This window comes from Gorilla gorilla, chromosome 14, assembly GCF_029281585.2.
Source record: "Gorilla gorilla gorilla isolate KB3781 chromosome 14, NHGRI_mGorGor1-v2.1_pri, whole genome shotgun sequence".
Taxonomy (NCBI): Eukaryota; Metazoa; Chordata; class Mammalia; order Primates; family Hominidae; genus Gorilla; species Gorilla gorilla.
Genome location: NC_073238.2, coordinates 110,204,220 through 110,218,867, shown reverse-complemented (window position 1 = coordinate 110,218,867; position 14,648 = coordinate 110,204,220). Strand labels below are relative to the sequence as shown.

Below are 14,648 nucleotides of genomic sequence, written 5' to 3'. Positions count from 1 at the left end.
CCTTGTCCGACAGGAAGCTATCACAATCCTAAACATATATGCACCTAACACTGGAGCTCTGAAATTTATAAAACAATTACTATTAGACCTAAGAAATGAGATAGACAGCAACACAATAGCAGTGGAAGACTTCAATACTCCGCTAACAGCACTAGACAGGTCATCAAGACAGAAAGTCAATAAAGAAACAAAGGATTTAAACTATACCTTGGAACAAATGGACTTAACAGATATATACAGAACATTTCATCCAACAACTGCATTCTATTCAACAGAGCATGGAACTTTCTCCAAGATAGACCATGTGATAGGCCACAAAATGAGCCTCAATAAATTTAGAAAATTGAAATTATATCAAGCACTCTGTCAGGCCATAGTGGAATAAAACTGGAATTCAACTCCAAAAGGAACCTTCAAAACCATGCAAATACATGGAAATTAAATAATCTGCTCCTGAATGAGCATTGGGTCAAAAACAAAATCAAGATGGAAATTTAAAAATTCTTTGAACTGAATGACAATAATGACACAACCTATCAAAACCCCTGGGATACAGAGTCGAAAGGCCTCTTCAAGGAAAACTACAAAACACTGCTGAAAGAAGTCATAGGTGACACAAACAAATGGAAACACATCCCATGCTCATGGATGGGTAGAATTAATATTGTGAAAATGACCATACTGCCAAAAGCAATCTACAAATTCAATGCAATCCCCATCAAAATACCACCATCGTTCTTCACAGAGTTGGAAAAAACAATTCTAAAATTCATGTGGAACCAAAACAGAGCCCACATAGCCAAACCAGGACTAAGCAAAAAGAACAAATCCAGAGGCATCACACTACCTGATTTCAAACTATACTATAAAGCCATAGTCACCAAAACAGCATGGTACTGGTATAAAAATAGGCACACAGACCAATGGAACAGAATAGAGAACCCAGAAATAAACCCAAATACTTAACGGCCAACTGATCTTCAACAAAGCAAACAAAATCATAAAGTGGGGGAAAGGACATCATTTTCAATAAATGGTGTTGGGATAATTGGCTAGCCACATGTAGGAAAATGAAACTGGATCCTCTTCTCTCACCTTAAAGAAAAATCAACTAAAGATGGATTAAGGACTTAAACCTAAGATCTGAAACTATAAATATTGTAGAAGATAACATTGGAAAAACCTTTCTAGACATTGGCTTAGGCAAGGATTTCATGACCAAGAACCCAAAAACAAATGCAATAAAAACAAAGATAAATAGCTAGGACCTAATTAAACTAAAGAACTTTTGCATGGTAAAAGGAACAGTCAGCACAGTAAGCAGACAACCCACGGAGTGGGAGAAAATGTTCACAATCTATACATCTGACAAAGGACTAATATCCAGAATATACAACAAACTCAAATGAGTAAGAAAAAAAAATCCCATCAAAAAGTGGCCCAAGGACATGAACAGACAACTCTCAAAAGAAGATATATAAATGGCCAACAAACATATGAAAGAATGCTCAACATCACCAATGATCAGGGAAATGCAAATCAAAACCACAATGCGATACCACCTCACTTCTGCAAGAATGGCCATTATCAAAAAAAAAAAAAAACAGTAGACGTTGGCATGGGTACAGTGAACAGGGAACACTTCTGCATTGCTGGTGGGAATGTAAACTAGCCACAGTGGAAAACAGTATAAACAGCCACTATGGAAAACAGTGTAGAGAGTCCTTAAAGAACTAAAAGAAGGGTCGGGCGTGGTGGCTTACATCTGTAATCCCAGCACTTTGGGAGGCCAAGGCAGGTGGATCACCTGTGGTCAGGAGTTCAAGACAAGCCTGGCCAACATGGTGAAACCCCATTTCTACTAAAAAGTAAAACTAGCCTGGCGTGGTGGTGAGTGCCTGAATCCCAGCTTCTCGGGAGGCTGAGGCAGGAGAATTACTTGAACCCAGGAGCCGGAGGTTGCAGTGAGCAGAGATCATGCCATTGCACTCTAGCCTGGGTGACAAGAGAGAAACTCCATTTCAAAAAAAAAAAAAAAAAAAAAAGAACAAAAAGTAGAACTACAATTTGATCCAGCAATCCCACTACTGGGTATCTACCCAGAGGAAAAGAAGTCATTACACCAAAAAGATACTTGCATATGCGTGTTTACAGCAGCACAATTTACAATTGCAAAATCCTGGAACCAGCCCAAATGCCTATCAATCAACAAGTGGATAAAGAGATTGTGGTATATATATAGTGGCATATATATATATATATACATATATATATATATATATATATATACATATATGATGGAATACTACGCAGACATGAAAAGAAATGAATTATCAGCGTTTGCAGTGACCTGGATAAGACTGGAGACTATTATTCTAAGTGAAGTAACTCAGGAACGGAAAACCAAACATTGTATGTTCTCACTGATATGTGGGAGCTAAGCTATGAGGATGCCAAGGCCTAAGAATGATACAGTGGACTTTGGGGACTTGGGGGGAAGAGTGGGAGCGGGCAAGGGATAAAAGACTACAAATATGGTGCAGTGTATACTGCTCGGGTGATGGATGCACCAAAATCTCACAAATCACCACTAAAGAATTTACTCATGTAACCAAATACCACCTGTACCCCAATAACTTATGAAAAAAAATTGTTAAAAAATTGTTAAAAAAAAAATTTGAGGCCAGGCATGGTGGTTCATACCTGTAATTCTATTACATTGGGAGGCCGAGGTGGGTGGATACTTCCACCAATTGCATCTTTCTTTTTTTTTTTTTTTTGAGATGGGGTCTCACTCTGTCACCCAGGTCAAGAGTTTGAGACCAGCCTGGCTAAGATGGTAAAACCCTGTCTCTACTAAAAATACAAAAATTAGCCGGACATGGTGGCAGGCGCTGGTAATCCCAGCTCCTTGGGAGGCTGAGGTAGAGAATTGCTTGAACCCTGGAGGTGGAGGTTGTGGTGAGTCGAGATCACGCCACTGCACTCCAGCCTGGGTGACAGAGCGAGACTCCATCTCAAAAAAAGAAAAAAGAAAAAAAAATTAGGCCAGGCTCAGTGGCTCATGCCTGTAATCCTAGCACTTTGGGAGGCTGAGGCAGGAGGATCACTTGAGCCCAGGGGTTCGAGACCAGCTTGAGCAACACAGTGAGACTCTGTCTCTACAAAAAAATTTTTTAAAATTAGCCAGGCATGGTGGTGTGCACCTGTAGTCCTAGATATCGGGAAGCTGAGGTGGGAGGGTCATTTGAATCTGGGAGGTCAAGGCTGCAGTGAACCATGAGCACGCCACTGCACTCCACCCTGGGCAACAGAGTGAGATCTCGTCTCAAAAATTAAAAAATTAGAAAAACTTAGAACCATAGGGAATGGGAGTACAGATGTGACAAGATTGTCCATGAGTTCATGAAGTATGTGAGAGTTTATGCTCTTCTCTGTTATTTTTGTATGTGTTTCAAATCCTCTATAATGAAAAATTTCTTTTTTTCCTAATGAAACTCCTGGTCTAGGAGGGAAGATAAAATGTGAACATGAATAACTTCTACATGACAGAAAGAGATAAACTAAGAGAAGTGCAGAGGAAATTTCAAGAATTACTATGCTTCCACAGATGAACCCAAATGCAAAGCTTAGAGCAGTGATAACATACTCTTTAGCCAGTCTTCAGCATTATTTGTACTGAATATTCAAAAATGATTTTGTGATGACTTTATATCAGTGTAAAGTTCTCTTCATAGGTAACCCTCTAAGGGAAAAATAGAAAAGTAAATCCTGCAAACAGGAGATAGTCTTCTTGGGAAACTTCAGTTCTGAGCAAGAGGATGCTAGGATAGCAGAGACTGGACAAGAGTGTTCTCCTAGAAACGACATCATAGGTTGCCAGAACAAATTGCCTGTGAGAATAGCATGTGCTTAATCAGGAGATAGATGCAGAGAACACCCACAGGTGTAGGTTAGAATCATGCTAAAGAGCAACAGGCTGGACACGGACAGTTCAAATCCGTGCGAAACACAACACAAAGATGATAGCACAGCGACAACAGCAAAATCTCCACTTCATTTTGGCCATGACTTTTCACCTCTTTTCTCCACCAAAAACCTTATTTCTTTAAGTTTTCCATGTGCAACTCATTGATTGAGCACCCAAGTATCAGGCAACATGTTGAACACTGAGGCTGTAAAGGGAGAGTGTAGTTCTGCCTCCCCAAAGAGCTCACAACGCGGCCAGGTGGAGGCACATGCACAACTGAGAGGCTAAAATGTGGCTACTGAATCATATGGCCAGGATGGAAAAAGAAAAATCTTTAGGAATAAAAAGCAAGGCACCTTTCATTCTGTTTGAGATGCCTGTGAGGCAGGTTCACTGTACTCTGGTTACCAATTCCAGGGGAGATCCCACTACATGGAGGATAGCAAAGATCATCACTATGCCAACCAACCACCAGGAAGAGGAGTCCAGATACTTCTACCAATTGCATCTTTTTTTTTTTTTTTTTGAGATGGGGTCTCACTGTGTCGCCCAGGCTGGAGTGCAGTGGCGCGATCTTGGCTCACTGTAACCTCCACCTCCCAGTTCAAGTGATTCTCCTGCCTCAGCCTCCAGAGTAGCTGGGACTACAGGCACACGCCACCATGCCTGGCTAATTTTTGTATTTTTAGTAGAGACGGAGTTTTGCCATGTTGGCCAGGCTGGTCTCAAACTCCTGACCTCAAGTGATCCACCCACATCGGCCTCCCAAAATGCACCTACTGCATCTTGGGCTGCAATTTCTACCACTTGCAGGAGTTGAGTGAGACAGAACACTCACAGAACAAGTTAGGCAAAGCAACTTTATTCATCACAGATAGGCAGCAAGGCACAACAGAAGCCTAGCATCCATTGCGAGCTGATTCTGCAAGGCTCAGGAAGCTACTCAGAATGGACGGAGTCTTGTCTGCACATGCCCCACAATGCACTGTGGCCGAGGCACTCTGAAAGCACTCCACTCTGGGTTTTACACCCTGCGGGGAAACTGGGATCACTGGACCACAGCATTGGAGGACATCTTGTTCTAAGAGGAACAGAAACAGAATCTGGCATGTTCTGGACAGCTTTTCCTTATCTCAGAATGTTGTTTCCAGCACATTCTAGAGTTATTCTGAGAACTACAAGTGAAAAATGGGGGAAGATCTGGGTTATCAAGGCCATCCAGGCACTTGTCCTGCAATGCCCAGGAAAGTCACCCCGGAGGAGGTTATATTTGAGTTGGCCTCAAAGCATGGCTAGAATTTCTAGTCTTTATCTGGAGGAAATAGAGTGAGGAAAAACATACAGCTGTGTATGCCAAAAACACAAGTTGTCCAGTGAATGTGTGTAAACTCAGGCTGAAATTTAGCAGGGATGAAGAGAAAGGAGATATGGATTAGGCCTGATTAGGAATGCCCTGATGTGCCATTCTAGGGAATCTGGAGTGGGTCCGGGCTTGCAAACCAGCAGTGATGAATGGTAGAATTCTGTTTGGCCAGATCAGATTTGAAAATAATTTTGAATGCCTTTGGATAGGAAATTCAGCTCCAATGACTCATAGACCTGTGGTGTAAGGCCTGAAATTAAGATTCAAAATTAAGTGCTGCCTTGACCATGGAGGCTGGTAAAATCAGGGTACAGAGGCTCAAATGGATTAACTGCAAGTTCTCCTCCCACTCTGCTCCTGGTGGATAAGGTCCTCTAGCCAAGCAACCCTCCTTATCAAAGGGACCAGGCGCAGTGCTAGGCTTCAGGTCCCCGTCAGCCTGTAGAACTATCCAAGCAAACCAAACACATCCTCCTACAGGAACCGGGGGCACCTCGCCCTCTTGTTACTACAAAGCCTGCCTCCCACAGCTCCTGGTGGTTCACTCTGTTCCCAACTGCAACCCCCACGTGGCTCTCTGTGGGGCAGTGTCGTCCTTCCCTGGGCCATGAGCATATGTGACTAATTACCTGCTGCCCATCTCATCTGTCTAGGCTTGGATGTCGTACATTCAACCATCCTCTCAACGCTAGGGCGGAATCCCTCCCTCACCAGTGGGGTGAAGTGGAGGCAAACTAAATCAAACTAAATAAGACCCCATCATACCATGTTGTATTGCACTCTGCTTCTTTTTTTTTTTTTTTTTTTTTTTTTTTTTTTTTTTTTTGAGACAGGGTCTCACTTTGTTACCCAGGCTGGAGTGCAGTGGCACAATCTTGGCTCATTGCAACCTCCACCTCCTGGGTCCAAGTGATTCTTGTGCCTCAGCCTCCCGAGTAGCTGGGACTACAGGTGCTTGCCACCACACCTGGCTAATTTTTGTGGGTTTGTTTTTTTTTTTTTTTGTATTTTTAGTAGAGACGGGGTTTCGCCATGTTGGCCAGGTTGGTCTTGAGCTCCTGACCTCAAGTGATCTGCCCACCTTGGCCTCCCAACGTGCTGGGATTACACGCGTGAGCCACCACACCTGGCCTCATCCTGCTTCTTTACACACTTACATTTCCTGCATAACTGAAAAAACTTGACCTTGTAACACCTCTTTTCAGGGGAATGACATACAAAATTATTCATAATGACAGACTATGAAATATTTTACCAATATTTTCCTTTAAGAAAGATTAGGGAGGTAGTGTTTAGGATAGATTCTACATGGAACAAATTAGAAGTAGAAAGACCAGTCAAGAAGTATCTGAACAGAATGATAGCTGAGTGGTGTGCGGTGGATACTGTGATATGCTTCCCAGAAAGGACAGTGAAGGACATCGGGCCCCAGCTGCTAGAAGTGCTGCTGCAGTCAGCCTGTAGCTCTTAGCCCTCTCAGAAAGTGACTGAGCTGCAGAGAGCTGCCTCACCCAAGGACATGCCCTATCTTTGTCCTTTTGGGCTGCTATCCTACCAGAGACTAAGTAGTTCAAAAACAACAGAAATGTATTTCTCACAATTCTAGAGGCTGGGAAGGCCAAAGTCAAGGCACCAGCAAATTTGATGCCTGGTGAGGGTTGGCTTCCTAACTGATAGACAATGTCTTCTTACTGTATCCTCATGTGGTGGAAGGGATAAGGGAGGGACCTCTCTGGGGTGTCTTCTATAAGGGCACTAATCCCATCCTGAGGGCTCCATCCTTGTGACCTAATCACCTCCCAAAGGCCCCACATCCCAATACCATCACCTTGGGGGTTAGCATTTTAACATACGAGTTTTGGAGGGACACAAATATTCAGACCATAGCACACTCGTGCCTGGGGAAGCTCATATCGAGTGACCAATGGATGGTGGAGCATAAGGGCTTGGCCAGCTCAGCCATGCTTGGCATGTTTCTAAAAGTCCACCTAACTCCAGAGCTCTTGGTGAGGTTTGCTGAGACTGTCAGCCTTGGGTTGTAGCTCAACGTCACTGCTCTGCCCACTCCTGCTTCTGTCCCCTACCTTCCAGAGGTGTGGTCCCTCCCACAGGCAGCCCTTCATGAAATGCCTCTTTAGAGTCTGGTTTCTGGGGATACAACCTGTGATGCTTAAAAAATTAAGAGGCTGGGCACAGTGGGTCATGCCTATAATCCTAGCACTTTGGGAGGCCAAGGCAGGAGGATTGCTTGAGCTCAGTAGTTGAAGACCAGCCTGGGCAACATAGTGAGATCATGTCTCTACAAAAAATTTTAATAAAAAAGAAAGAAAAAAATTAGAGATGAGAAATGAGGGGAGGAGAGGGAAATTGAGAAATAAGCTTAGATAATTTTCACCCTAAGGGTAAATCCCCCAAATAATGTTTCCCCGTCTTCTCAGAGAGCCCACAGTCTGAATGAGGAGAAAGCTGTTCAATGAAAAATCAATAAGTAGTCAGGTGAATCCTCCAGGAATCTGCACAGAGTGGCAGTGCCACGCCTTTTACATAAACCAACCTCCTCACTCTCCCCTCCTCAGCAGCTCCCAGGCCTGAGGACGGGCAGTGTCACTTTCTCCCAAGAACGATGGAGAATCATTTCTCACCAGTAAGAATGTTGGCCTCAGATTAAATTTGTGATGTTTAATGGGCTTATTTATGTATTTATTTATTTTTGAGATGGAGTTTCGCTCTTGTTGCCCAGGCTGGAGTACAGTGGCACGATCTTGGCTCATTGCAACCTCTGCCTCCTGGGCTCAAGAGATTCTCCTGTCTTAGCCTCCGGAGTAGCTGGGATTACAGGCACATGCCACCACGCCCAGCTAATTTTTTGTATTTTTAGTAGAGATGGGGGTTTCACCATGTTGGCCAGGGTGGTCTCAAACTCCTGACCTCAGGTGATCCACCCACCTCAGCCTCCCAAAGTGCTGGGATTACAGGTGTGAGCCACCGCGCCCAGCCAGCTTATTCATTTATACTTCAATCAGGATTAAGTACATCATGAGAATAAAACAATCCAGATGGTTCTGAGACTGAATCTGAGCTCCTGGGTAACACAGCAGGGTGGATCTGGACTAGACTTCCTGCCCTGGATCAGCAAGATTGGTCTCATAGGTGTGCACTGACGGCAGCCCGAGAAGGTGTGATTTGATGGGCACCGAGAAGACCCATCTATCCCCAAAAGACATGACTCAGTGAGGCTCTAGACCCTTTCTGCCACAGCAGCTTCATGTGGGCTTTGTAGATCAGCACAGCTCTTAGACCCAGCCGTGCACGGCGCCTGACTTGGGCCATATATATTAGAGAAGGGGTCAACAAATTACAGACTTTGGGCCAAATCTAACCTCCCCATCCAGACCTGTTTCTGTATAGCCTATGTAAAAAATGTTTTCACATTTTAAAAATCTTTTGTAAATTTTTAAATTTGTAATTGTTGTGGGTACATAGTAGGTGTATATATTTATGGGGTACATGGGACGTTTTGATACAGGCATGCAATGCGAAATAAGCACATCATGTAACATGGGGTATCCATCCCCTCAAGCATTTATCCTTAGTGTTACAAACAATCCAATTATACTCTTTTATTTTTACATGTACAATTAAGTTACGTTATGATTGAGTTTTTACTTTTTTGAGGCAGAATCTCACTCTGTCGCCCAGGCTGGAGGGTAGTGGTGCGATCTTTGCTCATTGCAACCTCCGCCTCCTGGGTTCAAGTGATCCTCCTGCCTCAGCCTCCCAAGTTACTGGGATTACAGACATGCACCACCACACCCAGCTAATTTTGTATTTTTAGTAGAGGTGGGGTTTTTCCATGTTGCTCAGGCTGGTCTCCAACTCCTGATCTCAGGTGATCCACTCACTTCAGCCTCCCAAAATGCTGGGATTACAGGCGTGAGCTACTGTGCCTGATCAAGTTTTTACATTTTTAAATAATGGAAAGAACCCAAAAGAAGAATATTTTGCAACATAGGAAGATTATCTGAAATTCAAATTTCAGTGTTCACAAATGAAGTTTTCCTAGAACACAGCCATGCTCATTCTCTTAAATATCATCTGTGGCTGTTTCATGCCCAACAGCAGAGTTGAATAATTGCCACAGAAACCACATGGCCCTCAGAGACTAAAAGTTTGCTACCTGGTACTGACCCCTGCTTTACAGCTTTGCTGCTTCATTCTGTGGTCTGAAGACCAGCCTCAACAGCTTTACCTGGGAGGCTGTTAGAAACGCAGAATCTTGGTCCCTGCCCTAGACCTACTGATTCAGATCCCAGGAAATTTCTATTCCCATGAATGTTGGAGAAATGTCAGCTTAGAGGGTTCTGCCCTGGCCATCCTCTGCTGCCCCTCCCCTCAGTGCAGGCAAGGTCTGCACTGAGTCACAGATTTAACATTATAGTTAATAATAAATAAATGTTTTAAAATTACGAGTCCGCAAGGTCAAGGGCATGCGTCCTTCTGGAACCTCTTCCCCATCTAGGCCATGCTCTGAGTGCCTGGGAATTTTCTGCCTCCAGGGTCAATGCCAGCTTCCTCTCTGGGGTCCATTCTAGCCCAATAGGTGGTCAAGATGCAGCTGTTACAGGGTGGACAGAGAGTGCCTGTGCTTGAATTTATGGATGGTGTGTCCTCTTGCTCAAGAAGCAAGTTCCTCATGGCATAAAGTGGGAAGACAAAGGGGAAGGATGGCAGCTGGGGGTTAGCTCTTGCTGTCCCATTACCTTCCGGCTTGGGCTCTAGAGCCCAGGAATTCTAGCCTGCCATGTAGTTATGTATATATATTTGACAGTTTATTCACTTGATAGATAACTTCTAAGTATTTCAACATAGCTTATGGGCCTTCATTGGTACTCTTGAATGTGAATAGCGTGTCTATTGAATGTTTCTCAACGTGTGTTCTGAGGACCCCATGCAGCAGAATTCACGTGGGTTGTTTGCTTAAAATGCAAATTCCTGGGTCCCGTTTTTGATTATCCTGAATCAGAATTTTTGAGGGTGGAGCCAAGGGATCTGCATTCTAACAAGTTTCCCAGTGGTTCTGGTTCACACCAGAGTTTCAGGAACTCTTGAAACTGGGGTAGGGTGGACAGGAGCTGGCTCCCAGTGGGCAGGAGCTTCAGGGGAGAAGAAAAGGAACCAGCCAGCTCAGGGGACCACTATGGCTGCCAGCTTCAAACGCTTCCTATTTCTCTCATTATCTCTCTTCCTCGTCTGGCCTGAGCCCAGCTCTGGGTGTGAGCTGTAGAGAGAGGTTTTCTGCCAGGACTGGGCAAGGGCATTCTCCCCTAATACGGGGCCTTCAGAGACTGCTCTACCGAAGGAAGTGTCTGAGTCAATGTGAAACTGGAAAGAAGAGAGAGATGGTTTGGCTGTGTCCCCACTCAAATCTCGTTTTGAATTATAGCTCCTACAATTCCCATGTGTCGTGGGAGGGACCCGGTGGGAGGTAATTGAATCATGGGGGCGGGTCATTTCCATGCTGTTTTTGTGATCGTGAGTCTCACAAGATCTGATGGTTCTATAAGAAGGAGCTCCCCTTCACAAGTTTTCTCTTCCCTGCCACCATGTAGGATGTGACGTTCCTCCTTGCCTTCCGCCATGATTGTGAGGCCTCCCTAGCCATGTGGAACTGTGAGTCCATTAAACCTCCTTCCTTTATAAATTCTCCAGTCTCGGGTATGTCTTTATTAGCAGTGTGAAGATGGACTAATACAAAGAGGAACTAGGGGAGCTTGGAGGAACCAGAGACTCAATCAGGGATTCAAGTGAAGTCTCTGTTGCAAACCCTTGAGCAGGTGAGAACCCCTGGACTCTTGCAGGGGACGTGGGAGGAGCTGTACATACAGACAGTGCTGTCCAGCCAATGTGGGTTCAAACCCTGCATCTGTCACTGGCTATGTGATCTTGATCAAGTTCCTTAAGGTCTCCAGGTTTGTTTTCTTATCTGTAAGATGAGAATCCTCTTCTGCAAACCATGTCTGTTTAAAATATGTGCTTATTTTGAAAGTGATGTAGCAACATTTTCTCTAGTTAATGTTCTTTCTCACTCATAATTTTAAAACATTTATTCATGACAATAATATTAAGTCTGTGACTTTATTTTTGCTAAATGTCCATCTCAGAGAAGAATATGACTTTATACAGCTAAGTATTTTCTAAAAAATAAGCCTTAGTAATGCATATTTGCAATAAAAATATTTGACAGTCCTAATACCTTCAGGCTTGTCATTGGAATGAAATGTGATAATTAAGTAAAACCCATTCTTGCTACAAAGATTTAAGTGGTGGCCACTTTTTTTCCCCCGTGAGATGGAGTCTTGCTCTGTCACCCAGACTGGAGTGCAGTGGTGTGATCTCAGGTCACTGCAACCTCTGCCTCCCAGGTTCAAGCAATTCTCCCTGCCTCAGCCTCCCAAGTAGCTGGGATTACAGGCACCCGCCACCACACCCGGCTAATTTTTATATTTTTAGTAGAGATACGGTTTCACCATGTTGACCAGGCTGTTCTTGAACTCCTGACCTCGTGATCTGCCTGCCTCGGCCTCCCAGAGTGCTGGGATTACAGGCATGAGCCACCGCACCCGGCCGGTGGCCACTATTTATTAGGAAGCTTGTTATCTTCTACCACTGCACCTGCTGATGATTGCTCTCACAGGCACTTAACCACCGGCTAATAAAATGAAAGTTCCTTAAACCTCACGCACAGGAAGCCACTTAGGCTGCAGTTGCAGCCCTGTGCCAGGGCAGTGCTTGGCCAGTGACCTTTAACTCCCTGAGGCTCCGTGTGAGGGAGCAACTCCTGAAGTCACATGGCGAAGATGCTCACAGGACATGATTCTTAGGATGATCCCACCTGTCGAGACCACAGGCTGTAACTCACTGTCACAAGTTAGTGATGAACGCGGAACCTTAATGAAACCGCCAGCGACAGCTGTGCCATACTGCAAGTCACCACTAGGGGGAAGCAGAATACAAGCATCCGGGTAAGAACCAACGAAGCGCTGAGGAATGTGGCCCAGGAAGCCAAATAGGGATGGGAGGGGAGAAGGATCCTAGGCGCACCCTCCCTGTTCACCGCCCCCCGCCCCAACCGGGCAGACCTGCACACTCCTGGTCTTGCTCTCAAACCATCTGATTCCTCTGTTTCTCTGTTCTCTGGTCCTGGTACAGCACATTATATCTTCCGCATGGCAAAGGCCAGTGGTTCTCTAACTTGGCTGCATGTTTAAATCACCTGGCGAGTTCTGTAAACGCTCTACATCCTGGCCTTATCTCAATTAAATCTGAATCTCCAGTGTTTGGAAGCAGGGATCAGTGCTTTTTATATTTATTTATTTACTTGCTTATTTATTTTTGAGACAGAGTCTCACTCTGTTGTCCAGGCTGGAGTGCAGTGGTGCGATCTTGGCTCACTGCAACCTCAGCTCCCTGGGCTCAAGCGATTCTCATGCCTCAGCCTCCCAAGTAGCTGGGACTACAGGCATGCACCACCATGTCCAGCTATTTTTTTTTTTCTATTTTAGTTGATATGGTGTTTTGCCATGTTGGCCAGGCTGGTCTTGAACTTCTGACTCAAATGATCTGCCAGCCTCAGCCTCCCAAAGTGCTGGAATTATAGGCATGAGCCACTGTGCCTGGCCTCCAGAGCTTTTTAAAACACAGCAGGTGATTCCAATTTGCAGCCAATTTTGAGAACCACTGTTTTAGGCAAAAGATCTCATTTCTTTTCACATGGAAGCTGGCTTTCATTGTTCGAGGACTCCTCCAAGAAGCCTCCCTAACGAACCACACGTTTTCCTCCTCCTCCTCCATCTGTCCACGGGCCTGTCTGCAGCTGATGCCAGTACTTATCATGGCTTAAGATACATATGGGTTACCTGAGGGTGTTGCAGATTCAGATTCGTTCGGTCTGGGGTGAGGGGTTGAGATGCTGCCTCTCTAAGTCCCAGGTGCTGCTGGTCCACAGACCATCCACAGCAGGGTTGGCAGGACATCAACCTGTGTTTCCGCATGTGCACCTTTGCAGTTGTTCTCTAGCTGTTTTGCATTCCTTTTCTGCTTCTGTATTAACCATGTTTCTCCTTTCTGTAAACTTGATGCTTTAACATCTGCCCCGCGTGCATCTGCAGGACACACCTTGCTCTGTGCAACCCAATAATATGTCTCCCTCACTGTCCCCCTCCCCCTGGAAGGAGTCCTCCGGGGGATGTGCTTTTCAAATGAAAACCAACCCAGAGCTCGCATCCCAACCAATTCCCTTATCTGGCTCTCACACTCCAGGCCACTATCCCCCTGCCCTAATCATCCAGGACCAGGTATCTGACAAATAGGAACAGCCTGTATGCCCCAGAGCCTGCTGAAATGATTTAAACTAGCCAGTCCTGAGCTAGCTAACCCTGCCTTGCCCACTCCTTCCTGTGGAAACCATAATAAGGGCTCTGGCCACGTTCTCTTCTCCCTCTGCCTCTTGACCAGCCCTCGTGCTGCCCCGGGTGTCCCTGCATGGCGTGGCGTGCCCACTTCTCTTAGATCTGAGAGTAAGAAACTCTCTCTTCAGTGAGAGTCATCATCTGATCTATTGGCCTCACCAAAGCTGAATAAAATTAAAACCTATTAGAGCAACTCCCCTGCTAGGAGGAGACGCGTGGCTGGTTCCCAACTTGTCTGCATCCCGCCTCTCCCCCTAGTCTTGCTTGGGTCCCTGCTATGCTGCTCATGGTATGAACACAAGACCCTGTACACACACAGAAAAGAGCTCAATCAGTGACTGTTGAATGAATAAGTGAACAAATGTAGAGAGAAAAATTCTGAACTTGTTGGAGACCTGGCTCTGCCACTAACAGCTGTGAGAAATTGTGAAGGTGCCCCGAGACTCAGTGACTTCATCTGTCCTGTTATTTCATAGTGAGGCCACCTGAGCAATATGTGTTAAAGCCCCTTTTCATCCACATGGTAGCATCCTCCTTTCTCTCTCCATCTCCTACTTGTCACTGGTGTTCAGGGTTCCAGCCTTGCCCTTCACACACTGCCTGGGAGGTCCCATCTGTTCCCGAGTCTTTGAATCTTTACCCACAGCTGCTATGGTCTGAATATCTGTGTCCCTCCAAAATTCACACGTTGAAATCCAAATGCCCAAGGTGATGGCATTGGGAGGTGGGGCCTTTGGGAGGTGATTAGATCTTGAGGGTGGAGCCCCCATTAATGGGATTAGTGCCCTTATACAGAAGGCTCCGGAGAGCTGCCTCACTTCTGCCACCACGTGAGGACACAGAGAGA

General features: G+C 45.2%; 1 protein-coding gene and 1 long non-coding RNA gene across 2 annotated transcripts in view; one reads left to right on the top strand and one right to left on the bottom strand.

Moving 5' to 3' along the window:
- LOC129526426 (uncharacterized) overlaps positions 1-11,583 on the top strand; it is a 55,315-nt gene extending 43,732 nt beyond the window's left edge. The window contains exon 4 of the long non-coding RNA XR_008671104.2: positions 11,064-11,583. This is a non-coding gene — a long non-coding RNA (uncharacterized lncRNA). The remainder of the gene's footprint in view (positions 1-11,063) is intronic.
- Positions 1-14,648, bottom strand: part of CLDN10 (claudin 10) — a 148,186-nt gene that overhangs the window by 90,613 nt on the left and 42,925 nt on the right. The gene's annotated exons all lie outside the window — the stretch shown is intronic.